General features: G+C 50.1%; 2 long non-coding RNA genes across 4 annotated transcripts in view; both read left to right on the plus strand.

Annotated features, from left to right (window-relative positions):
- The window catches only part of LOC114848184 (uncharacterized), a 67,860-nt gene extending 56,964 nt beyond the window's left edge, over window positions 1–10,896 (plus strand). Inside the window, exons 4-6 of one of the 3 annotated variants that reach the window (XR_008693551.1) lie at window positions 1,193–1,450; window positions 8,544–8,635; window positions 9,939–10,896. This is a non-coding gene — a long non-coding RNA (uncharacterized LOC114848184). The remainder of the gene's footprint in view (window positions 1–1,192; window positions 1,451–8,543; window positions 8,636–9,938) is intronic. The other 2 variants (XR_008693550.1, XR_005897206.2) reach the window with 2 other exon arrangements.
- A 5,969-nt stretch (window positions 10,897–16,865) lies between these two features.
- On the plus strand, window positions 16,866–21,454 carry LOC129603564 (uncharacterized). The gene is made up of 3 exons (XR_008693552.1): window positions 16,866–18,283; window positions 19,144–19,252; window positions 19,342–21,454. It is a non-coding gene; the product is annotated as an uncharacterized LOC129603564 (long non-coding RNA).
- Window positions 21,455–25,469: the final 4,015 nt, after the last annotated feature.

Here is a 25,469-nt window from a genome sequence, read left to right on the forward strand (position 1 = left end):
CTCATCCTGACCATTCACTTCTAATTATATAACACCGCTCACTGACTAATACTCTAGCCCCGTTTTCCTGCAGCCCCCACTGTCTGCTGTTACAATTATGACACTGCACAGATTCAAATGGGAGGTTTTAATCATTACTTATACTCATGCAAGTCACTGATACAAATCTCAAATTTGAAAAAGCAAATTGGCCCAAAATATAAAATATAACAAATTCCTTAATTGACAAAGTTAAATAAACAGCTGTTAAACCCAGTTTAAACTGCTCATATCAGTTTTTAAAGCGTGTGAGTAACTGTTGCCCGTAACCAGCTGAGAGTCCATGTGTGTGTGTTTTTACATGTGTTTGTGCTGTCGCTGTCAGCAAGGCACTCCCACATGCAGTGGTTTTAGCGTGCAGTATCACGGTTGGGAGTGATCGCAAGGCCCATTATTTATTTATTGTCTCCAGCAGACACAGAGGCTGTGGTAACCGCACAGAGAGGAGGGGAGTGGGGGCTGTGTGTCGCCACACACTGCGCAGGCCGTGCCCCCGGCTCCTGGAGCTGCAGTCATGGTAACCTGCAGCAATGGCAGCTCTGTGGCAGCGTAGGTCCGGCTTCCTGTCCACTGGTCCTCAGCCACCTGGGCCGATTCAGCCATTTACACTATGACCCCCCTCACTTCATCATTGCTTCAGTATGTCTGGATTGCTGTGTATGCGATCATAGAGAAGGTGTAGTTTGTGATATGGGCTGTTTTTGAGAATTAATAATGTTCAGAAGCAGTGGCAGCTGAGACAATGAGGAGTTTCCTCAATAATTGTTAGCATAAATAAGCTTTATAAACCAGCATTTTTGGTCAGGCTGCATTTAAGAATAGTTTGATTTCATTCTTTTGAAATGATGACTTTAATCATTAAAAGCATTTCAAACTAGTATTGAAATCATCATCATAAATAAATTATTATATATAAATATAATATAATATAATATATTATATTAATATATTATATTAATAAATTATTATTATAAGTATTTTTTGGAGGCTTAATTTGGTAAAGCATTTATAGACGTTTATGTTTACTTGAGTTTTTTATTCATCTGTTTTTTCTACCCCTCCGTATCCGTTTAATTAGAACAAATGAATGTTCACAGGGCTCGTCTCGCAGTGTGTGAGTCTGTGTGTTGTGTGAACCACGTGTCGTCACCAGAGCGGCGGATTCGCGTTGGGCTTTGAGGTGCGCAGAGGCATCGCATCATGGCAGCCGAGCAGCTGGAGGGCGAAGCGCTGCAGCCTCACATAAAAGAACCCATAAAGCCGAGACCTCAGTTACCCCAAATGCCCCAGAGCTCAACACACGTGCACAGATCAGCCCCAGCCAGACCAGAATAGAGCCGACCATGGGCCTGCCACAAACCCAACCGATCCCAGTGACCTCGGTGCATCATCGGGATCTGAGCTCACACAGGTGGACCCTCCTTTTGTTATTATTCTTTTTTTCCGCAATTTAGCAGTTGCCGTGGAAACGGTTCTCTCAGTCGTCTCATTTCTCCCCGTAGCAGCGCTGCATTTAGTGTGTCAGGGCGCCGCGCTCGCCGTGCTCCACTACCTGTGCGTGTCTGCTGGCGCCCGTGTTTGTGTCTGTGTGCTTGTGCACACGTATTTCCTGTGGTTCAGACGTGGGGTTTTGAATGTGACAGACGGGTTTGCAAGCATGCTCGTCGGTGCGAGGCAGGATGTTTCTCCACAGCAGATGCACAGTGGTTTGCTCGGGCACTGGGTGCGTGTGAGCATGTGTTGCTGCGCTGCTGCTCGAAGCGCTCGCTCCAATCCAGCAATCGCATGCTCAAAACAAATACGCCCGTTGTGCATGTAAAGATCAAGTCGAATATGTTATACACACTATAGAAATGTTGTGGAATAGAATAAATAAATGCACCAATCTTACTGTGTGTAAATGTTATTTAGTCTCATTTAACAGGAGCATGTGAAAAACAACATGAGTGTTTGCAGCAGGACAACACATGACGGAGTGTGTGTTTGTTGGGCTGCAGCTTCTAAAACCATATCAGCAGCGTGGTTTTTGGATTGCACACATCTGAGAACCAAAACAAGTCCGTGTTTATAATATTTATGTTTACGAATGCAGCGAGTGGATGTGAAAAAGGTTTTTTGCAGCAGTGTCTCGCCTTTTTTTTTTTTTTTCAATGTCCAACTGTCACGTTGGTGATTTGAAAATACGGGTCGCTTAAGTAGCTGAAGCAAGTTGGAAGTGAACACAGTTGAGTTTGACTTAGCTAGAATTGTGACTCACTCTAATGGGCACTATTGAAAACATGCCCCTCGCATCACTGTGTGTGTGTGTGTCTGTGTGACCTGCTTTTATATTGCAGCCAACACATTTCAGTACCTCGGTGGGTTTTACTGACCTAGAACGAGGGAAGGGGGCTCAGGAAATCCACAGCTGTGTGAGGGTGTGTGTGTTAGTGTGTGACTGTAAAAGGAGGCATATGTGTGTAAGCCTTTTATAGTTTTTCTGAAAGCTAGTAACATAATAGCACGCACACCATTTTTCTCCAGAATGTCCTTCTCACTTTCTCCGTCAGCCCTCCCTCGCGTTGCCCCTCTTTCATTTGTCTCCCGTTGTGACAAATAGGAGCGGCGTACATTAGGATGCTTTATGAGGTGATAAGGACGAAGGGCACCCCTGACGACTCGCAGCAGTGTCTCAGTGTGTGTGTGTGTGTGTGTGTGTGTGTGTGTGTGCGTGTGTGTGTGTGTGTGTGTGCGTGCGTGTGTGTGTGCGTGCGCGCGTGTGTGTGTGTGTGTGTGTGCGCGCGTGTGTGTGTGTGCGTGTGTGTATGTGCGTGTGTGTGTGTGTGTGGGGCTGGATCCCTCAGCTCCGGCGGGTCCTCCTCAATAATCGAGGACCAGGCTCAGCAGGCGCTCCGCATGTCTGATCTATGATCCATGGCTGGCTTTTATTCCGGGGGAGACAGTGTTTCCTTTGTGGAAGGGGAGCATGTGTGTGGGGCAGGGTGGCGACGCTGGTGCTGCTCCTAATGAAGGCCACATAGAGCGGTCTCCCCCCCGGCGTCTAATGCATCCCAGGCCCCCTGGACCGGCTGGCAGGCTGCACGGCCGGAGCTCCGGGTGCTGTAGGTACATTATACCAGGAGGAAATCCAAATCAATGGCAGTGATTGCAATTAAACTATGCATTTTTGTTGCATCGTAAATTGTAAATAGATAAGCACTACTGTGCACATGGCTGTGATTTACATGAGGAAATGTCCCATCATGCCCTTTTAATTTAACAACTTCACTTCTGTAAGTTTCACCTAAAATCGGATGGGATCGGATGCTGAGAGCTAGAGCACTGTGCAGTAGATGATGCTCCTCGTCGTTTCAATCTGTCTGTCATTCACGCTGACCTAGATTTTATTTGTCCTCGCCGTTTTCTGGAGCGCCGATGGATCATCGGCCGCGTCGCCTTCATCACAGCCGTAGCTTCTAACACCACCTCGCCGCTCAGTAGCGCAGCGAATCCACAGCTGCTTCTGAGAAACCCACTTGTTCAGGAGAGGAAACACTTCCGCGCTCGTCACGCTGGGAAAGTTTCCCGGAAGAGAGTGCTCCTCGCTGGAGCCCTTCTCTCGTATATGTCAAACATAAAATACAGTAACGCATAAAACCCGCCTGATGCCGATGATCAGTAACAGACTCGCACGCTGTTACAGCCTGAGAATCATTTTGTCTGACAGCTAACATTTTTCCGTCTTTCTGAGCTCATTAGCTGTGACAGCTGTAATTCTTGGCCGTTTAACAGACTGTTTCTCCGGTTCATTTCGTCTATAAAGACATTGGGAGACACTAGAAACTCATTTTCAGCCATCGTGGATTCATTTCCTACTTGGCAAATAAAATACAATGTGCACAAGCCTACAAAAGAGTAAACACAAAATTGTCTGTATAAAGTCAAATGAGCCCAATATTTATTTATTTATTTACTGAGTGACTGGCTGACTTTATTAATTAACTAATTTATTAATTAATTTTTATTTATTCATTCAATCATTCAGATTTTGTTTCAGCATGTTCGGCTTTTTCAACGTGTGAAGTTACGGTGAAGACGTTTGGCTGCACTTGTAATTGAATTGTCTGGTCGCTAGAAGCAGTGCTTTCTGTTCGCCCCACTGTGTTTATGCACAACATAAAACTGCAAGCACTTTGCTGGAGTGCTTGCAGATTCACAGCCATGATACTTTTGGTCACAGTCGCATAGACAAGAGCAAGAACGCCCCAACGTAGACTCCTCACAGTGGCACAGAACACTATGGAACAATGTGTGTGGTTGGTGGAGTTGAGTCAAGTCCAGATGGGCTTTTATTACTGTGACGATTTAGAAACGCTGGGTGACTTATTGGGAGTCCTCCGCATCGCAGCACATCTGCTGCGTAGATGTAGCAACGCATTGATATATATATATATATATATATATATAAATAGTACATAGACGAAGCTGTGGACGTTATTTGTTTTGCGTGCAGCATATTTTTGTGTCGTGTACATGAAACATTTAGTACAACCTCTCAGTTCTGGAGGCTTTGCCTGCGACGCTGTTTCCCACGCTCGCCACTGTAAATAGGTCTGGAGGCTGCAGGGCTCACACACGCACACACACGCATGCATACGCATGTGCGAGTCCCCCTGTGATCCATGCATTGCTTCACCTGTGTGCTTTATGCGGCACCGCCTTTATAAAAGCAGGTGCTCTGTGCGTGTTCCTCCTCAGAAGAGTGGAGAAAAGCCAAAGTGTGCATGTTCTGGTGCGTGTGTGTGTGTGTGTGCGCGTGTGTGTCTGCTGTCTGTCTGTCTGGGAGCGGGTGCACAGCCAGGTGCTTGCTGACATACTGGGGCTTTGTGGTTGTGGTTGGTGGCTTGCTTGCTGTGCAGACGACCGAGAAGGAACTGTCTCTTTTTTTATATATACATTTCTAAGTGCGCGTTGCGTGTGAGAACGTGTGAGACTATAGCATGAACGTAAGCTCTATATTGCTCTCGGTCTTCCGTGACACGACCAAAGGGGATATGGTTATCGCTCTAAGTTTCGTGGGTTTGCTGCCATTTGCCTGTTTGTGTCGGTTATTTATGAGCATCGATTCGTTTTCCTTCCTTATTTTTGAATTTGATTTGATTTCCCTGAGCTCCTTTTTTCAAAAAGACCTCTCCTGCGTGAACTCGGCACTGGTGACAGATCAGAGGATCTAGCAACGCTGGCTTTATCAAAGGCCCTGCTTTAACCCACATGAGGAGCAGATTGCGGGTTCACTACAAAAGAATACAATGGTTGGAGTGGGAGTAGATAGAGCCGTGCCATTCCCACAGTCTTGGCTCAGGACGCATGGCACCACAGCGCAGTGTCACATGGTGCCAGAGGTGAATATGATTGTGGCCTTTCAGCTTGAAAGCAGCAGCACAGGTCTGTGGGCACATGGGTACGATACGGTGGAGTCTGGCTTACCAAGACGGCGTAAAGGAGTTTCTTCATCATGTGGTAACACACACTCGCTCTATCTATAGAATATTGATTTGGAGCCTTTTTTAGCTCCTCCTGGTACATTAGACACTAATCGGGAGCGATTTTGAGTCACGTATGTGGATGAATAACCTCACGTGGGCTCTCAGCTGCCTGTTTTTGCCTCTTCGGTAAATTTAGACTTTCTGCTTTCTGATGAGTGATCCGCCACCACACCCAAGGCACCGTCTAATTACATCTCACCCCCGTCTTTTGATTTAATACAAAGCAGATGCTCAGTTATTGATCCGTTCCTAAAGTAGTGTAACACCTTTGCATACAGACACACAGAGACCGACGAGGCTGACGTTGCCACAGAACAGGACATAGATTGCCACATTCTCACGGTGTTGGTTAGCCAAACCTCCTTACCAAGAACTCTTGGCTAGGTTCTGCTAAGTTGAGTCATCTCAACATAGCTAAAGGCTTCAGCTTCACCCACACACAAACCACCGCGTACGATCTGAGTCACAGGGATGAAGTCCTTAAACCTGCTCACATACGCATTATATACACAGATTTAGCTAAAGTCCCGATTTGACCTCGGACCGTTTGTTTGGAACAGATACGGGAATTATTCATCGGAAGTAAAACTACTGACAAAAAGCGAAAAAAAAAAATCTGGTGCTCAATAACAACCCACATCTACTCTTCAGTTGCTTTCACAAATTTAGCAAAAGCTTAAAGTGGTTTCTCTAAACCCACACATGTGCACTTTTCCACTGCAACGTCAGTGCGCTGCGTTACCTTACGTCTCAGTCAGCCGTCGCCGTGGTGATTCGTGAGTATGGGAATGACTTTGTTCCACATGAAACGCAGTTTGCGTTGGACCTTTCTGAGTCTTTTCACAAAGAAGAGTCATCGCGATCATTTGTTTGTGTTGGTTAGTGCGAGGTCGGCTTTCAGGCCATAACTTTGAGTGATTGAAAAAGAAATGATCACATTAGTACGTTTTTAAACACTGCGTCTGGACTCTGTTTCCGACAATTAGCTCAAGCGGAAGTCTAAGTAAAACAGTGTCAATGTGGAAACCGAGAAATGTGCGTCCGACTGTGATATTCATCATTTTGAAACCCAAGTCCTGTTTCGACATTGGCCAAAAAACGCGAGCGCTCCTGAAGGAATGCCGGCCGGGCCTTCAGTCCCCGGGCGTTAAAGGGCGCGGGCTCGGTTCTGCTGAAAGCTCTCGTACGCCGTGTGCGGAGCGCAGGCCTGCTGCTGCTGGGGGGGGGGGGGTGAAATCAGATACAGGCTGGCGTGTGCAGGCCGCGCGCTGGCACAGCTCAGGCCGCAGACGGGTTCCGCTATGAGTTTACAGTACAGCTCGCTCCTCTGTGGTGCGACGGCGGCGCTGAGAAGGGCTTGAACCGTGCAGCGCACATGCTCTGCACGTTCCCACAGCCGCCAGCGGCGAGGGCTCCTCTCAGGGCCGCTCAGGCGTTGCACTCGGCTGCTTACTGGGCACCCTCGCATTGCAGCAACTTCGTTGCTTTTTCCTCTTCCTCTTGAGAAACACAAGTGTTACGTTGAAACCAAAGCTGGGCTCGTGTCTCATCCTTTCGAGGCTCGGCTCAGAACCTTGCTTTGCTTCAGTCAAATTGGACCCGACGTCCGATTCGGTGTTTTTATTTGCTTCCCTTCAGGCTGCGTGAGGCTGACTCAAGGTTTACACGAGCGCCGTCCAACCCCATGGTCATCAGCCAGCAGATGAGAGACAGATATGAATCACGTGGTCGCATTTCACTAGGCCGCTGGATGTTTCCACTCTGCTAATGAAGAAAGTAAAGCTGAGTCCAACGCCACGTCTGAGCTCGGACCGAGCTCGCGCTCATGCAAGAGCAGCGTCTCAACATAAACTAACTCACCTCCGTATTACACTTATATTATACATGCACCGTAATTATAATTATACATAGTTAGTTAGTGCAGGTCAAGGCCTGGAAGCTCTGTTACAAAGTTAAACTCGAGCGTTTCCTGCTTAACGGGCAGCTGTTACTTTCATTTTGATTTGAAATGCTGAGGAAAATGAATCATGACAATTTCACATCTCGCCGGCTGCATCAGCGAGAATTTCATATTTTTCTTTTTTTTTTCTCAATAACAGTGTGTGAGTGTGAGTGTGTGTGTGTGTGGGGGGGGGGGGGGGTCGCAGCCGCTGTGCGCTGTCTGCGCGTCTCCCCAGCCTTCCCTAAATCAAGAAAGGCAGAAGTGAGAAACTGTTGAGAAGTACGACCAGCGTCTTCCTGTTATGTGTGCGTGAAACCCCAGACGGCTGTCTAAGTCGCTCGCACGCAAGCGATGGGCCGGGAACCATGGCAACGGCAGGTCCCACATGCAGAAGGCGGAAGTGAGCCGGCGCGCTGAGGAAGTTATTGGTTTTTTGATGGCCATCGGCGTGGTTTCATGAGAACGGCCGTGACTCGGCCTTTGCGCCGCGCCGACGGTCAGCAGGCGTGGGAACGCGGCGCTCGCAGTGATGCGCGCGTGACCGCCGGCGCGGCGATCGGCGCAAATCGGCGTCAGACGCGTGATCGGGTCGAAACGAAGCCCGTCCGGGCGCCGGCAGATGCGCTCGATAACTCCCCCGATTCGCAGCGTCTGCTCCGCTGCACGCGCACGCTCTTCTCAGAAGCGCTTCGCCTTTTGCAGCTCTGCCCACAGAGCTCGCCGGCCGCTTTCCGTCACATGGGGGGGGGCTGCAGCCGCCTGCTGCCGTGGAAACGGTGGGACCTGAGTTCAGACAAAAAAGGAGCTCCTGCAACCGCTGAGGCTCCACGCAGCCCACGTGAAGTCATGCTGCAATGATTTCATGCTGTTCACCGTGACCTTTGTGGCTCAATGAGGTCACGATGGTCCGCTCAGGTTTGTTCTCATTATTATCACGTATCGGATAATAAGCTATAAGTAAATGCACTCCTTCCTTTGATATAGCTCCCCTAGAAGATTACACCTAATCTTAATCTCTTCTATTTTTTCTTCTGCAGATAATGGAAACACGCTTCCTGTTTCAGTTTGTATTTGTCCCTGCCGGGGAAGAAATCCATCAGTCGTCCCCCAGCCTGATGCAGAACCACAAGTCTGTGTTATTAAGATATTAAAACGATATTGTCTGTTGTTGGTGTTTTCGGTTTGTTTTTTGTCATTAAGCGCGACCACGTGCAGCAGCAGGAGCATCCATACGTACTGCGTTAGCGTGAATAATAATAAATGGCCAGATTTGCTTCAGCGGCGCAGGGGGGTGGGGGGGCGGCAGCAGCAGCAGCGGCGGCGGCGGCGTGGCCCGCGTGTGGATGCTTCCTCTGATCTCCCACAGCCACACCTGCCACAGGCCGGCTTCAGCCCGGCCTCAAGCCTCCCGTGAGCCGCGTCTGGGTTGACCGAGGATGCCACCAGGCCCTCAGGGGCAGGGCTTTTATCAGCCAGAACCCCACAGCCCCAGGCCTCAGTCGCCCTGAGACAGAACCCTCCCCCCCCTCTGTCTGGGGTCTGTGCCGCTCACACAGAGGAGGCCCGGGACAAAGAGCCAGGCGGAAAAAGTACCTAATTCTGACTGCAGGGAGTGTGTGTAGTGCTGAGAGACAGAAAGACAGGGGAGTCATGATGTAGAGGAGTTTATGGGCTGCTAAATGCCAGACTCACCACAGGTGGGAGCTCCTCTGTCGACCCCATTAAAAGCAATGCAAAGCAGACTATTCTGTGAGTAGAGGCTGAGGCCACAACAGACGCTGAGCAACAAGCCGATGGCCTTTGTGTTGACACAGTTGTAAATGCCACTCCGCTCGCATGGAGGGGCGTCAGGCGGCCGGGGGCTTCTGGGAAGTCCCCCCACCCCCACCCCCCGCTCTCGCTGATGCAAGCGCTCGATGGGAGGGTTAGCTGCAACGTAGGTGACTCACCGATTCGCTGAAAAAGGGAAAACCAAAGCCCGCTGACCTCAATCACATAGAGATTTTTTTCCTGGACTCCTGGAGTTTGAAAATCCCCGTTCGAGAAGCGAGAACCCTGCCGCGCGCTGGATCACAGTTGACGACAGAGCGACAGAGGCCTGATTACAGCCCTCCTCCACCTTTCGCCGCGCGACTGAACCGGCCTTAAGCTGGTGATTTTGTGGCGAGATAAGCGGATACCTTTGAGGTCCATTACGCTGTCCAGTAAAAAGGCCGCTCCTGCACGGCCTGGTTTTAGGGCCCTGGTTAAAAACACAAAACCAAGCCAGGCTTTTAGGGCCGGTGCAGAGGAAAACCACCACTCCGCGACAATGAATATTTTACCTTGCTACTGGCAATCCAGCAGCATTTAGTGACCACAGGCAGAGTTAAGTGTTTCTGACCAGAGGCAAAGGGGGCACTTAACAAATGATAATGCCCACTATCTTTCAGGGCTCTGGCCTGCCACCGCTGCCTGAGAGCTCCGTGGTGACTGGAGCCAGACCACTCTGCGCCCACCGCTGACCAGCCGGCTAACCACACACTCCACCGCTTCCAGCACACACACCTCTGCTTCCGGGCGGGATGAGGGACTCTGGCCATCAGTCGAGTGACAGCTGCCGCCCTGACCCCGGACTGACCCGCATGCAGCACAGGCAGGGCCATTTTACAATCACAGCCTTTTACTGCCTCTACGTTTAGTTATTTGACCTAATGTTCAAATGCTCTTTGTGCATCTGAATTTGAAACTAAAAACATCACGGGTGCAAGTCCCGTAGTGAGAATATGCAAATAAATCGCTCCACTTCATGCAAATGCGCAGATGCACTCTGTACTTGACGTATTGTCCCAAACCTCAAGAGGACCGGCTGAGGAGTGTGTGAAATGATGCTTTTTGCTCACACTCTGCATCTCTGCGGTTAATCATTGTATTCAGACCTCCTGTAGTTTTGTCTGCTAATCCTGAAACAACCCAGCTGCATCTGTACAGTCACGGGCTTTGCATGTGAGGACAAACAAAGAGTAAAAGCAAGGACAGATTCCCATTCTACCGCCCGCCAGCTTTGGCCCCAGTAGCAGCTGAAGAGGCAGCGAGAGCAGCGAGAAGCAAGGGGGGCCGCCTGTGTGGTCCTTCCTGAGAGCGTGTTCTGTTTAACTCTTGCCAAAGTGTTTTCAAGTGCTACAAGTGCATTAATGCCACGGGTCACGCCTCTGCTTGGGTAACCTCTGACCCCACCCCCCGGCCTCCACCCCGGCTTCAGGCGACGCAGTGAGCTCATGCTGAGGGGTCATTCCTCCGCGGCTGCAGAGACGAGGACCGGCCGGCCCGTAATGAGCTCCTCATGGATCTTTAATGGCTGCTCTCCGTTAGTGTTAGTGTTCGCGCTGGGGGAGAAGGAGGGGGGGGTGTCACTGAATTATTCAGCAGGACAAAACTGTGATCACACACAGACATGATTGCAGATATGCTGCCTTACACGGTACATACAAAATGCACTGGAAGGCACTAGAAATGCACTGCATCTGTCACACCGTGGATGTTTATCTTTCTTGTGAATCATTCTTCCACTTAGCTTATTTCATAAGCGCTAAAACAACCGCTGCACACGTTTTCCTAGAACTGTTGACACAGTGACTTTGCTGAATGTGCAGGTTATAATCATGTTTGGAGACAAAACATCCTTTCACGACGACATCGTTCTCCCTGGACAAAGACAAAGTGCAAAATCTCTGTGCTGCGTTTCACTAAATATCTCCCAGATCAGCACTAATTCTCGTGTTTCTGTATATTTGTGTCCTCCACTATCGTCTGTTGTTTCTCCATCAGCCACAAACGCAGCAGAGCGTCTGACTCACGGAGCCTTTGTGCAGCGTCACAGCGCGGCCGCTCGCTCTCGATCAGCTGTGGGTTTTGCCTCAGTTTGCTTTGGTTAGAATTCAAAATTCAAATGACCATGCCACCTAGTGGTCCTCGAGCCACAGGTCCGTCCGAGCGAAGCTTCACAGACAAACCGCTCCCGGTCGCTGCAATGGGAAGGTGCTGAAGGACCTCTGACAGGCTCTGTCTGATAACGGGGCGTTCAAGGGCTTCCCTGGAGTTCACGAGCAGAGCGATCAGCACCGTGACGACCCCTCCGCTTCCTTTCTCTGCCCTTGATCCCCAAAGCGAAACCTCTCTCCATATGAAAAGGCTGTCGGGGCCCACAGACCATAACCGCCCTTGTAAAATACGCACATTCTCGTAGCCGTGTGTCATTAGGAGCCGTGTGGGGGAGAGGCCTCCGCTCAGGCGTGCAGCGGGCTATGGGAGCTAATCGTAGCAGTAGCGAGGCAGGTTAATCTTCACTGGGCCTCACAGCGAGCGCACACTGCATACCTGAGCTTCATTAGCCGCCGGGTGGTTGTGATACTGTATTGATACTGTATGTGTTGCTGCTTCATGAGGAAAGCCTTGAGCTCACACACACAATCCTGCTTCTGTGACACTGCTCATTGTAGGATAAACACCACAGTGCTGTCCCTAAAGCACCATCTGTGTAGAAGTGTGTGTGTGTGTGTGTGTGTGTGTGTGTGTGTGTGTGTGTGTGTGTGTGTGTGTGTGTGTGTGTGTGTGTGTGTGTGTGTGTGTGTGTGTGCAGTATAACTCCATAAGCCCTGATTGAGCTTGTCATTGATGGCTGATGGGGGGTCCCCGGGTGCTAAATGACCCATCGCCTCCCCGGACGAGCTTCATCCCTCTCTCTCACTCTCTCACTCTCACTCTCGGGCCCTTAAGATGCGCGCTACCGTTTTCACTGTGGACCCAGGGGTCAGATGGAAAACATACACTCATAAACAGCATCTATTATTCATGCCTCACAGCCCGGTGATTCACTGGCAGCACGTAGCGGCTCCGGCAGCTGTCCGGCCGCTCGGCCGCTAGGATCCGTCCAACATCGGCGTGTCCTCATGTACATTGGAGTTAATATAATGTAACTAACTGCAGTTATGGCCACGGCGTAAACACATCTGTGTTGCATCTGTGTTTGAAACCAACCTGACGTTTTCCTGAAGCTGATGAGGATCACTCGCTGCAAATACACTGTTTGTGTTGTTGCCTTTTTCCTAATCAACTGAGTCATTTGAGCATTATGAAGTCCTTTGTTGACGTCTAACAGGGGCAATTAGGACTTTTCCTGCACGGTGATTGTGTCATTTGACAGCGTTAGCAGGCTTGTGTGGGCCCAGCTTGGCCCACAGTTGACAGTGTGTTAGTGTGCTAATCCATTAGGGTCCCCAAAGGCCCCGTGATTACACACAGCGCTAATACACACATTGGCGCTTTTCTTCTGAGACTTGAGCTGATGGTATCAGTGGCAGCTTGGGTGGTTTTGGTTGGTGAGTGTGTGCCTGTGGATGGGTGGGGCGGGTGGATGTGTGCTCCTGCCTGTGCATATGGGGTCTCGCTGCTCGTAATGTATGCGTATAGGTCAGACAAGCGGCTGGTGCCCATTCGGCCCGTTACGTCCCCCACTGGGGACACCGGCGTCACCCTTTGGCCCTCGTTCTCCTCCACCCGGCCTTCACGGCGTGTTCTCTGATGGTTTTAAACCATCCGCAATCAGCCGCGGGAGCCGTGGATCTGTGGATGGGAGTGGAGTGGAGTGGAGTGGTGGCACAATTACCTCCAGGGCTCCGCAGGAACTTGACTCCCGGCTCCACGGCAGACAGACGGGAACGGGAGCAACGCATGTGGCTCGTGCCGGCTCGAGTCGCCGGCTGTCGGTTGCCATATCTGTAACAGGAGAATCTCGAGTCCTCATCTCGTAATTTGACAGTCGGTTTCCAACCGACCCTGAGCGGCGGCGGTTGGTTCCAGGCCTCTGTCTGGGTGATTCTGACGTTCGGGCCGCGGTTCATTGACTGCGTGAGGGAGGCAGGGTTAGAGATACGTGCAGTAAAACCCCGGACGTGGCGGTGAGTGAAATAAGAAGCTGACTGTGCTTTGCTTCAGTGTCTGTGAACCATCAGTAACACCTATACTAAAAAAAGCATGCAAATATATAAACACAAATTCATACGCCGACTAAATATAAACCTTCCTGCCTACAGACATTCTTTTTTTTTTCACTTTTCACTTCTCCAAAACCCTCAAAAATACAGTATATCCACATCCTCCCCTTATGATAAAAATATAACTGGCAGCACTGACTGGGCCTCAGTAGAACTGCGCGCCGGGAACACAGCGAGGCTGTTTGCGGCTGCCGAGGGAGCCAGAGGGGGGGAGGGGGGAGGCTGGGGGAGGGCGAGCGAGCCGGGCGCTGCCAGAGCCGCATGAAGCGGGACCACCCAGGGTGGCGTCAGGAGCTTGGCAGGGGCTCAGGGGCGGCCGCTGGGTCGGCGGGCCGCCTGGCAGCCCGTGCCCAGGGCCCAGGAGGCGGCGGCCGGCGCTCTGAGGCCCTGCCAGAGTGGACGGAGATATTGGGCTCGGCCCACAATGGCCACTTCAGCCTCCCACAGCACGGCCACAGTGATAGAGTGTGAGCCCGTGTTTGCGTCCGTCCATGTAGGTCGGGCAGAGTCTGGGCTGCGCCGAAGGGGATATTTTTAGGATGCAGTTCCCGCAGATACAGGATACCTCCCATATGGAAATGAAGAGGTTGAACCCAAATCTGTTTATTCATGAGAAGTCCATACATCAGCGTTCTAGTATCTATCTTAAGAAGCTCTTGCACTGCTGAAGGGTCGGGTTTGTTACTCGCAGTGGACGTTAACCAGTTCCTTCCCGCCTCCATCCACTGGTCGATTCCACTGCACAACAAAGACGTCTCCTCCGGTGTTTATCTCTTCCAGTGGGGCCAGTCATTTCATCGCAGCACTTACAGCTTATAAACTCCTCGACAAATCACATTAGCATTTAGCTTCCCTCAGCAGTTTACCGCCGTGCTGCTAAAGTATCGTTTATCGCCCCCGTAATTCACTTTAGCGAGCAGATTCACTCTGGTGGAGCAGGTGGGCCGGTCCGAGGGCACAGGGTGAGGGGTCGGAGAGTTTGGGTTTCAAAGCACCTTCGGCGACGTTTCGTTAGGAACTGTTAGCGAGCGATGCGCAGCCGCGCGTTTTGCTAGGTCATCTGCACGCCGCGTTCCTCTTCCTGTGTTTTCCCAGTGGGAGAACTGGTTCCATTTAAGTCCTGTAAAACTTTCTCGGACACACAATAATATTTGCTATCAGGCTTTTATTGGATTGCGGGAGAACAACAAGCGCCGCTACAGGGATCCTTGTTTACGGGATCCAGTAGCTCCTCTGCTTTTTCCTACCATTGCTCACTGAAAACAACCGCTCCGCTGATGGTATCAGTGGAATCCGCCGGTGCCTTCACATGGGGCCCAGCTGGGCCTTTTTATTTGTTTGCCTTGTTTAGTTTTCATAGACTGCGTCCGACATGTTCTATCGTTGATTGGCGGAAGAAAAGGCGCCCGTCTCACGAGACACATGAAGAATCCTGTGGAATCGGTCTCACTGCGATTTCAGCCCATTGGTTCCATTATACGTGGACCACATTAGTCGTATCAGCTCATGCAGCAGGTGTTTGACTGATCTCCACTCTTCTCCACCCCCACCCCCCCAATGGCTGCCTCTTCGTCTGCCTCGTCCCGGTTTCCCCCGTTCTCTCGTCGTCAGGTTCTGGTCCCGTCCCCGTCCATCAAGTGCGAATGAACCGACCCGCTCTTCTCCCCCCTGAACCCCCCCTCCGCGATACATTTGCAATTCATTTATTTGGTCTTGGTTTCCTCTCTCCGTGCCTCTCTCCCCTTGATCCCGAGCGGAGCGGTCTGGAAACGATTTTGACGCTTTAGTTGTAGCGTGCAGCTGCCTATTGGGGACATTTTAAACTCTCTGACTTTTTATTAAGAGGGAAATGCCATAATAGGCTGCAAGGGAAAGATCGTTTGATAGGAAATTTTTTAAAAAGGGCTTTTTTTGGGGGGGGTTGTATTCTAAGTGTTGCAGCTGTAAACACAGCAGCTGTTCAGAGAGCGTATATTTGTCTGCACAGATGATTTGATGAGGGAGTGGAGGGTGTAAATTCAAAAACAGCGCTGGACCATGTGCTGCAGTGTGTGTGTGTGTGTGTGTATTTCCTGTGCAGCGTGGAAGTGGTCAGCGTCTGGCCCTCCACCCTGACACCTCTCCCCACCCTGCTCATCTCGAGCTCCCACCCACATGTCTGCTGCCGCCACTCGGTTGACCAAGCAAATCACTTTTGGCACCTCTGCAGAGAAGGAAAACATTAGAGGCGCCCACAGGGCCGATAATGACACGGCTCCGCTGCCATCATCGCTGCTTCTAACTGAATAATTACGCGCGCTTATGATTAAAAGTTCAGCCGAGGCGTCAGATCAAGTGTCTTGAGACATGTTTGCTCTGTATTTTCCTGCTGGATTCCTGCAAATTCACCGTGACAGCAGTTTTTATATACAGTCTGTTCTGTTCAGACGTGTTCACGTGCAGCTTTCTCAGGTTTAATGAGTCTCTGTAACGCTGAATATTTTATTAGTTGTGCCAAAATATTTTAGTTTTAACCTTCATGCACGAGCTGGTGTGTTGCATTGTATGAAATCATGGGGAATGTACAGTAATAATGTGACCAGTTGGTTAAAACACGTTGAAGACAGAGGATCTGTTAAAGCACTCAACCTTTCCTGCAGCTAAGCCTGGTCCAAATACACCTGTGTGTGTGTGTGTGTGTGTGTGTGTGTGTGTGTGTGTGTGTGTGTGTGTGTGTGTGTGTGTGTGTGTGTGTGTGTGTGTGTGTGTGTGTGTGTGTGTGTGTGTGTTCTCTCTTCATGCTAAGCCTGTGCAGCGATGCTAAGGCTTGTGTTTACCCTGCAGATGTTTAGTAGCAGAACCTGCAGGTCAAGCCAACCTGTAGTGTGGGTGTAAAAATAGATTAATGACCTGCTTAAGTAACTATTTAACAACAATTACTGGTTTGAAAATGCCATATTTGCACACAGGGACAGTGGTGGTGACAGAATACCGTGGAGAAAACGCAGATCGTTGCTTTACAGCCAATTATGTGGCCACTGGTCAAACTGTTGTTTATATCTCCATTTCGGTTGATTTAGGCTCCCTTCATATTTGAAGTGCACTCATTTGTATTGTGTGTGTGTGTGCGCGCGTGTGTGTGTGTGTGTGTGTGTGTGTGTGTGCGTGCAGCCTAGTGGTCGTCTGGCGGTTTTAAGGGGGAATCTCCATCCCCAGCACAAAGTTGGCTAATTGCCCCCCATAGCCGCAGCACACGCCCATATGGACACACACACACACACACACACACACACACACACACACACACACACACACACACACACCAGAGGGGAGGATTAATCCTAATTGTGGCGTGTGGGAGCCTGGAGAGAGGCCAGGATTACTGAGGACTCCTCCTTGATCCACGTAGATGCTTATGGTAATGCTCCTTGCCCATCCCCTGCAGCTGCCTGCACTCTATACGCACACACACACACACACACACACACACACACACACACACACACACACACACACACACACACACACACACACACACGAGGCAGAGTCCAGTTTCATGATCACAGCAGTCCATAAGTATAGGTTGTGTGTCCTGAATCACCGGGCTTAGTGATTCACTTCTCCCAGTGCAACCTTAGCCTTTCTCTGAGTATGTGTGAGTCTGCGGCCCTGCGTCAGGGCTGCAGCATTGCTGTTTATGTCTGCTGGCGTGTGCTGTGCGCAGGCTGCACCCCGGCTGACGCACTACCACCTCAGCGGGTTAACCTATTCTACACGCGTTCAGGCCTCTGTGCCCGCTCGGCCCATTCGGCCAGTTTTCATTTTCCTTCCTGTTATCCAAAAGCAGCTACTGTATATTGATGTGAGAGTTGTATTTATCCTGAAGCCTGACTGAAAGTAAGAAAAGAAACCAGAGCATTTCGTAAAATTTCGAAAAACTCTCTTTCAATGAGTCGTGATCCTTTTCTCACCTGAAGAACAGAGTCCTCCCGTCGGGTTTCTCCTTTCCGGCTGCTCCAGGCCAGACCACTTCTGCCCCGTCAGGCCTCTCCACCATTACACTGGCTGCCGCGTGAGAAGCCACAGGCCTGCACTCCACCCTTAACAAAATCATGTCAAAAAGCAATTAATATCTTAATACCTCCATCAGCGCCAACCACCAAAAGGTCCGACCCCTTTGTTTTTCCGCCGCTGGGCGCTCCTCGCCCGGCCCGTGGTTTCCTCGGTTTCATTTCTCAGTGCCCTGGTGGTCAGCTGTGGTTTTCCAGGGGGCACAGGGTAGGACGTTGTGGGCAGGGAGGTCCTCCACCCCCCTGGAGCATTAAGTACTACTGGCCAGGCCTGAGAGCTCCGGTGGCCGCAGCGCTGACCCCATCTAATGCAGCAGGCTGAACTCAGACCAGAGACGCTCATCCGCTCCGCAGGCTTTCCATCCATTAAGGAGACGCCGGGATAATGGCCGACACCTCGGACTGTTTCAGCGCGCGGCTCAGGGCGTTTACTGTGATGGGTTTTCATTTATTTCAACGCCGAACCAACCGTTTGAGTTCCGCCCCGAGTTCCATTCACGGGTGGATGTTGTGTCTAGAACGGGGAGAACTTTGGTCTTTTTTCTCTCTCTTTCCAGATCAGGCACGTCAAGAAATGATTAATGATGTTGTCTTTTCTGTTCTTAAGCCAGATAGCCAAAAACGCTGACGCAGCCTTTTTTTTTTTTTTGTCTCCACACAGCTTATGCAAGCTTACGTTGCACAAGCTTCCGCCAGGTATTATTAACCACATCAAACATCATCATTACACTAAACGCCATTAAAGCGGTTGCTTCGCCTCTCGTTCACCTGGCGCGAACACAATACCTGGTCCCCGTTAGGTGTCTCCTTCATGCTCTTCAGGGCTTCAAAGGGGGAAGGAAAAGATGGGGCTTGACTTCTGAGCCGTGGCTCCAAAATATTTGGTTTCTCTACATTTTCATTCATTTCTCTTGGCAGGCATGACCAGTCGCTGGTGGAAGGTCTTGGCAGAACATGCGATAAAAAGTCATGATTAAAGGGACTAAAATAAGTACTGTATATAACTCACGTATCCATTAACCACTGAGAAGAGAAACAGAAAGAGCAAAAAAATGTTTTTCTTCTCTACCCTCGCTCCGCTATATTATTAACGTATAATATTTGAATCCTTCTTTCTGGCTGTTTATCTCCTCTGTGCTGTATTGGACCTTTTTACTGGGGCGCCCGTGTGCGTCCTCTCTGGGCTGTGAATCTTTGTGAGGCATGTACTATATGATCAGTGTGTTGGGCCTCTATGTCCGGGCAGAGCGTCCAGGGTCATGCAGGCCCACACACCTCGGCCGGCTGGGTGGTGGTGCCTTTGAGTACACTGTAGTGGTTTGGCCCCCAGCCCCCTGCCTGGCGTTGGCTCCTCCGGACGGTCTGCCTCGCCGTGCTGCTGGAGCGCTGGCTGCACAGCTTTGCTTTACCTTCGCGTGGCTGGGCAGCAGCTGTGCAAACACATATACATTAAAGCGGGTCTATATTAATGAATTTATGTTGGAGCCTCCCGGTGCAGGGGCAGCTCTGATGTGCTTGTGGCGGAGGTCTAACACAGAAACGCTGACTCTCTCCAGGCTGCGCGCTGGCCGGGGGTGATGGCGCAACACCAGCTGAGCCGGCCAGACTTCAGGAAGTGGACTATAAAGCGTGAAGCGTGCGAATGATTGCCCTGACTTGGACAATGTAGGTGACAATAAACGATTGGGTTACAAGTGATTTTGGCTATAGCACCTTCATTGTCTTTTCATAATGACAGGTTCTTATAATTACAGGGTGTCTACACTCCACGCGCCAAAGGCTGCAGCCTTTTCCAGAACTTTGATTTATCTTTAAAGGGAAAAGACAATGAACCAATTGAACAGCTCGAGTTCTGATTGCCGATGGTTTAAGACGGAGAGAGGGTGTTGTGATCCGCCCTGCATTCGCGCTGAAAGGGGCCCGTTGTAGAAGAGATTGATTTAATGTTTATCCCTCTGACAGGGCAGATAGGGAAGAGTCATAATTCTGTGCACTGGGGAGATTAAATTCCTGTATCGCTGTCAGCTACATTAACTGACTTCCTGGATCTCAATTCAATTAGCGCAGCAGCATTCTCTAGCATTAATAAATCAATAGTGATGGCCTGCTGATAGGCGCTCTGCACGCAGCATGTTGAGGATGCTTTCTGTCCACACACGCATCCACCGGCGTGTCTCTGCACTGTTCATTAACCATTCGCAGCCCCGCCGTCGTCAGCGCTAGCTAGCGTGGCAGCGGACGTTTAAGCTACACGCGCTTTTAAGCACAGATAGACTGACTGGAGTCCCCACACAAGTGTTTGTTCTCCTGATCACCTTATTGTTGCTGTCAGCTTAGTAATTAAAGATGGATGGTCCCTCGAGGCCCCTTTACTCTTCACTTACTACTAGCGAAGATGCCGAGCCACAAGGCGCTCGTGCCTGCGCGCCGAGGAGACGACGTACGCGATTGTTTTCCAGCCGTTAAACCTCTGCAGATGTTTGGAGACCTCGGTGACAGCCAGTGGAGAAGCAGAACCAGATCACGGGTGCCACTGACAAGGAGGAAAGGAAGAGGGGGAAAAGATAGGACGTGCTATTCCAGTTGACCTTTTGGAAAGAACGTCAGAACGGTTGGGAGAAGACGTTCACATACTTTTATAATTTGTTAATTGATCGTGTCACATCTGCTTTGGCAGAGACATTGCCACTATTTGGGTTTGAGCGTGATCTAAGTGGATGAGAGTATCCAGACAGTACAGCGTTAGTAGGATCATCTCTCTGGTACTTAAAGTATTGTTTCTTTTATTAAAAACTCATTCATAGAAGCATTTGATTCTTGCTTCCTAGGGTATAAGTTATGTTTTAGTACCTGTGCATTTCTAAACTTTGCAATTAGTTGACATGGATCTTTATTATTGTCTTCACCAATCTGTGTCACTGGCCATTTAATTGTTCTACTCGCTGTTTTTCCAGTGGATACTCTCGTTTCTTAGATGTTGATTTCACTCTGATTACACAAACTATACGTCACTCTATGAATTGCCAGAGGCTAATTTGGCCAGTCAGCCTGATGAGACAGTTGATAAGGGCATTGATTGGCTTCTGAAGGAGGGAAGGATTTCATTGGGACAAAGATATGGGGGCAACACGGCATTCATTTCAGCAATCAGCCCACCATCCTCCCTCCTTCCTTTCCTTTCCCCATTTGGCCAAACTCTTCCCAGAAGTCCTTCAATATGGATTACACAGCATTGTGTGCACAGTGGTAATTCAAGGTGAAATAAAACTCTTCTAATCCTATCGGCCACAGCAGCGAGCAAGAATAGAAGGACCGAACTCAAGCTAGAGGTGATTAGTTGTAGTTGAGCTCTCCTTTGATTAGCATATCGTCCTATTCTGGACGCTGATTTGGTAGGAACGGTCTACTGAGCATGTGCTCAGTAAAGTCCCTGTCTCCTCCTCTTTCTGGATTCAACCACTGCTCCAAAAAATCATAGCCCTTCATTATCTCCAGTCAAGCAATTTTGGGAATATAATACTGTCTCAGAACTGGAGAACCTGCCCCCATCAGGTCTGGGGCCTGATCAAACCACTTGCACCGGGAAGCACGCCCGCCAGTCGGTTCATCTCCCTTCAAAGGCATATGGTGCAAATTTGATCAAAAGTGTAAGAAGAGGGGGGTTTAAAGGGGGCATTCATGTCGCTGATGTGAAAAATAAGATTGGGCTGTAAAAAACCAAATCAAACCATGCTCAGCTCTCTGGGAGTGATTAGAGCCAAAGAAGAACCAGCTGCAGCGCTGTCAGACGCATCTCAATCTGCGCTATGCACTGGCAGCCTGCTGGCTGGACAGGGCAATGGATGGAGGGGGGGGGGCGAGAAGGAGGTGAGCCAGAAAGAACAAAAGAAGGATGCACAGAGACGCAAGGAGAGGAGCAGGCGAAGGAGCTGCCAGAGGTCAGGGTTGGGAGAAAGGGCAGCGAGGGAAGAGTGAGGAAGTGGGGGCCCGCATCTTCCCAACTGGGATGTCAAATGGAAGAGTCCCAGTGAGTCCTTAAATATTGATGGGACGCGTGCGTTGCAGGCCTCTCTAATGTTCACTAGTGGCCCTGGGAGACCGGACCTGCTACGGACGAGCCTACACTTCATTTCAAATTACAGCCTGTCGTTTAGACAAACACTTACCGATCATTTATAGTCAGGCCATCCTGTGCTGATGAGGCGCAGCAGCAATAAATTCTACACCTCTAGTGTTGGACATGAAGGCCGTTTATTGTCTGCCATCAAATGCATAATCTATATGTCAAGTCCAAAAGAACGGCCCAAGTGGTTTAATTAATAACACCTATTGCCTCTTTTTAATGTCTAACGCTGACTTACATTTGTGTTATTGTTTCAGCCAGAGGAGATGCAGCTCCCTTCAGTGTTTTAAGTGTCACCCTGGGCTCCCAGCTCCTCAAAGGCCTTTGTGCCTACAGTAAATGACAGCAGTAATTGAGATGAGCTACAGGGAGCTGGTCACCCCATGACTCGGACTACATCTCTGTCAGGGCCCTAAAAGCCCCTTTGTCCTCCACAAGGGAGAAGAGTGAGATGGAGCTGAGAGGGTGTAGGGACATAGAGGGCTGCTAGTGTTTGTCATCACCATGAATCATTCAAAATACTCAACAGAGGCGTGCAGCATCCATCACGTCCTCGTAAATCTATCAGGTTAGCGCCCCTCACACATGGCCGTGTCTGCGCTAACGCACCCTCACAAGTTCCCGAGTCCAGGACTAGTAATCGATGCCATTACCAATACGGTCGCAGGGATCACGAGAGGCCTGCTCAGGTCCAGAGGTGAAGGTCAAGTTGCAAGGGTGACTCCTCCAGCTGTAGCTCCACCGCGGAACAGAAGGCCAAACCTTTTTGCTCCATCTGCTTTGTGTATTTTGCCCTGACCTGAGGCTTCGTCGAGGCTGTGGATCCCCAGATTGTGAATAGTCCCTCCTTGTGGTCCCTGTGGTCACGGTCAGCAATGGTCATGATGTCGGAGAGGCAGGCCAGTCATAGTACAACAAAGAGCTCTCCTGTTAGCTGCATTTACTGGGCTGCCCAGGCCTGGCAGGAGAGCAGGGCCAAGCGTGCTGCTATTGATTAGTTATCTTCTAGTCCATAGAGAAGGTACGGTGCTGTCATCTGTGGTAAAGTTCACTATAAAGTGCTATGGTGCACGCTAGCTGCATTACTGTTGTGTCATGGTGGTGTCTGTGTTTGTGTCTGTCTCGCACTGCATGGACACATTCCTGAAAGTGCCGTAAGGACGATGACTCACGGCATAAACGCTGCACTTGCGCCACGTGCTTCCTGTGAAGACACGCAGCGCGTTGATGTTGAAATGTTTGTCGAGCAACCACGCTCGTTAGCTTGGTTCGTGGGCTAATTAGCGTAGTGTACTGTGTGTGTGTGTGTGTGTGTGTGTGTGTGTGTGTGTGTGCAGCAGCGCGGGGAAATATTAAAGCTGCTGGTTTTGAGGTCATTGGACATGAACAGGGTTCAGCTGACATAGAAGCTACAACATGCGCTAACGAGAAGTTAAAGTCATCGCTGCTTTTAAAAGTGTCACTATGCAGCTCGACCTGGCAGGACTCCTACCTGTGATGCAATCAAGGGATTTTGCTCACTCATAAAACCTCTGAATACTTTAACATATGGAGAAATAAAAGGCTTTGACGACTAACCCCCCTTCCACGAGTCATTTTTCTTCATATGGATGTGTTCAATCAGAAGCCATTCCCACTGAAACATGCTCTTACACAGCGAGTGAGTAAACCTTTATGTAACCACTAGTGGAGTGGGAAGTTCATTTGATGGAGAGCCCTGCTTGATTTGTTTGTGGCTCCAAAGAGGCTTACGACATGCAGGCTGCCCCTGTTCTGCTCTGATAAATGGTTCTGGTGAGAGGGAGGAGGAAGAAAGAAGTGTGTGAGACCTTGCCAAAGACTTTGGGTTTTTCACAGCTTAACTATATTAAGAGACAATCCCTACCACACGCACACACACACACACTGAGCATGTTGCTTAGCAACGCAGCACTGGTGTCTTTCTGTTCGGGGCTAATTGAATGTTACCTGTCTCAGCCAGCCAGTTCATGGCTAATTCTGCCATAGCCCATTAGCTCACAGTGCTAATGGTCCATGAACACCCAAGGGCCCAGTGTGTGTGCATGTGTGTGTGTGTGTGTGTGTGTCTGTCTGTGTGTGTGCCTGCCTCTTTGTCTCTGTGACTATTAAGTGTAATGAGCGCGTATTGCTATAGTGACCAGCTGTTGACAGGCCACAGAACGGAACCCGGTGGTCATGCAGTTGTCCTACCAACTGCTCCGCTCTCTCCACAACACACCCACGGGCCTCATGTCAAGACTGGGCAGAGTCTGTGCCACTGGAACACGCAGATTTGCTCCGGCTGATGGCAAACCACAGCAGTGGAGCCTGCGGTGGCCTGCATTTCCTTTAATATCCTGGCTAATGTACAGAGAGAAAGCAGGGCCTCTAGAAAGCCACTGGATCCCAGCCAGACGTCCTGACCCAGCACCACACAGTCTTATGTAATGTTTTGATCATCACAGTAGGCAGTGTTTAGTGCGGGGGATGTAAACGGGACTTACATGTGGACACGGCAGCGTCTCAGCGTATGTCAAAGGGCTCTATTTGTCTGCAGTTTGTCTGCACTAATGGTCTGTGCTTGGCCTCAGCGCTCAGTTCGTTTAGGTGAGTTAGGCTCATAGTTTGACGCGTGCACGGCCATTACATTGACACTCACACACACAAGACGCTAAGATGAACCTCGCCCTGATCCGGAGCTCTGCAAAATTCCAGCCACAGTTCCGATTCTTTTTTTATTGGTGCCTTTTCTCTTGTAAAGCTTTAAACTGTGTAAAATACTGTTTTTGTACAGGAAATCATATGAGACATGGCAGCAGAGTTTATCAGAGTTTATAGTTTTAAAGGGTCCACCAGGTGGATTTAGTCGCAGACATTTTGAACCTGGTCCAATATATACGGACCAGTTTGTTAGCTTGTGTCAGAACAGCATTGGCTTAAATCAGATCACTCATTTTACCATATAAACAGAGCATCTGTTGTTTTTTTACTGAAGCCAGTACAGTAATGCAGTTGTGTGAATGTGAAGGCAATAATGAAGAGTTGGTCGTCCAGAAAAGGAAGACAGTCAATAAGGTGATGCAGAAGTTACATTCATATCAGGGTGATGAACAAACTGATGAGATGCTGGCGCTGTGTGGGTGGAGGTGGAGGTGGGGGGGTGTACTGTGGCCGTGACCGTGCAAATGAAGCGTGGCTTGGTGCGCAGGCCTTCGCAGGATTCACAGCAGCTGGAGAAACCGCATCTCCTCCCACGGTGCGGAACCAAGGGCCACGGTCTCCCTCGAAAAAGCCTCGTCCTTTTCATGCCACAAAAGAAAAAGTAAGGGGAGGAGGTTGAAAGAGGAGGGGGGGGGGCAGTAAAAGGGAAGCTGTCGGCGTAGGGGGGGGGGGGCGGTAGGAAACCACAGGAGGGCTCTGGGTTCCAGTTGCATTCTTCTTCTCTCCCGGAGCGCGTTCTTCAGACCCGCTGACCTTCTCTCCCAGTCGGCGCTTCCTGCCTCTGGCTCCCGCTCGCCTCCGGCCCAATCGCACCTTTCAGCCGGACTGTGAACGAGTCCACAGAGAGGCGTTCTGGCCCAGAGTTTTTTTTTCTTTTTTCTATTCCACGCTCAAAAGCGGCCCCTTTGCTGCACGCCGGCCGCCATGAAGCTGCTGAGGAGACGCACCTGATGTCGCCGCCCGCCCCACTCCCTGCCGCTGTTTGTGGCTGATGACTGCTCCGTGCACCAGGAGAGGAGCTCTCATCCCGCTGTTATT

Source organism: Betta splendens, chromosome 22 (genome assembly GCF_900634795.4).
Source record: "Betta splendens chromosome 22, fBetSpl5.4, whole genome shotgun sequence".
Taxonomy (NCBI): domain Eukaryota; kingdom Metazoa; phylum Chordata; class Actinopteri; order Anabantiformes; family Osphronemidae; genus Betta; species Betta splendens.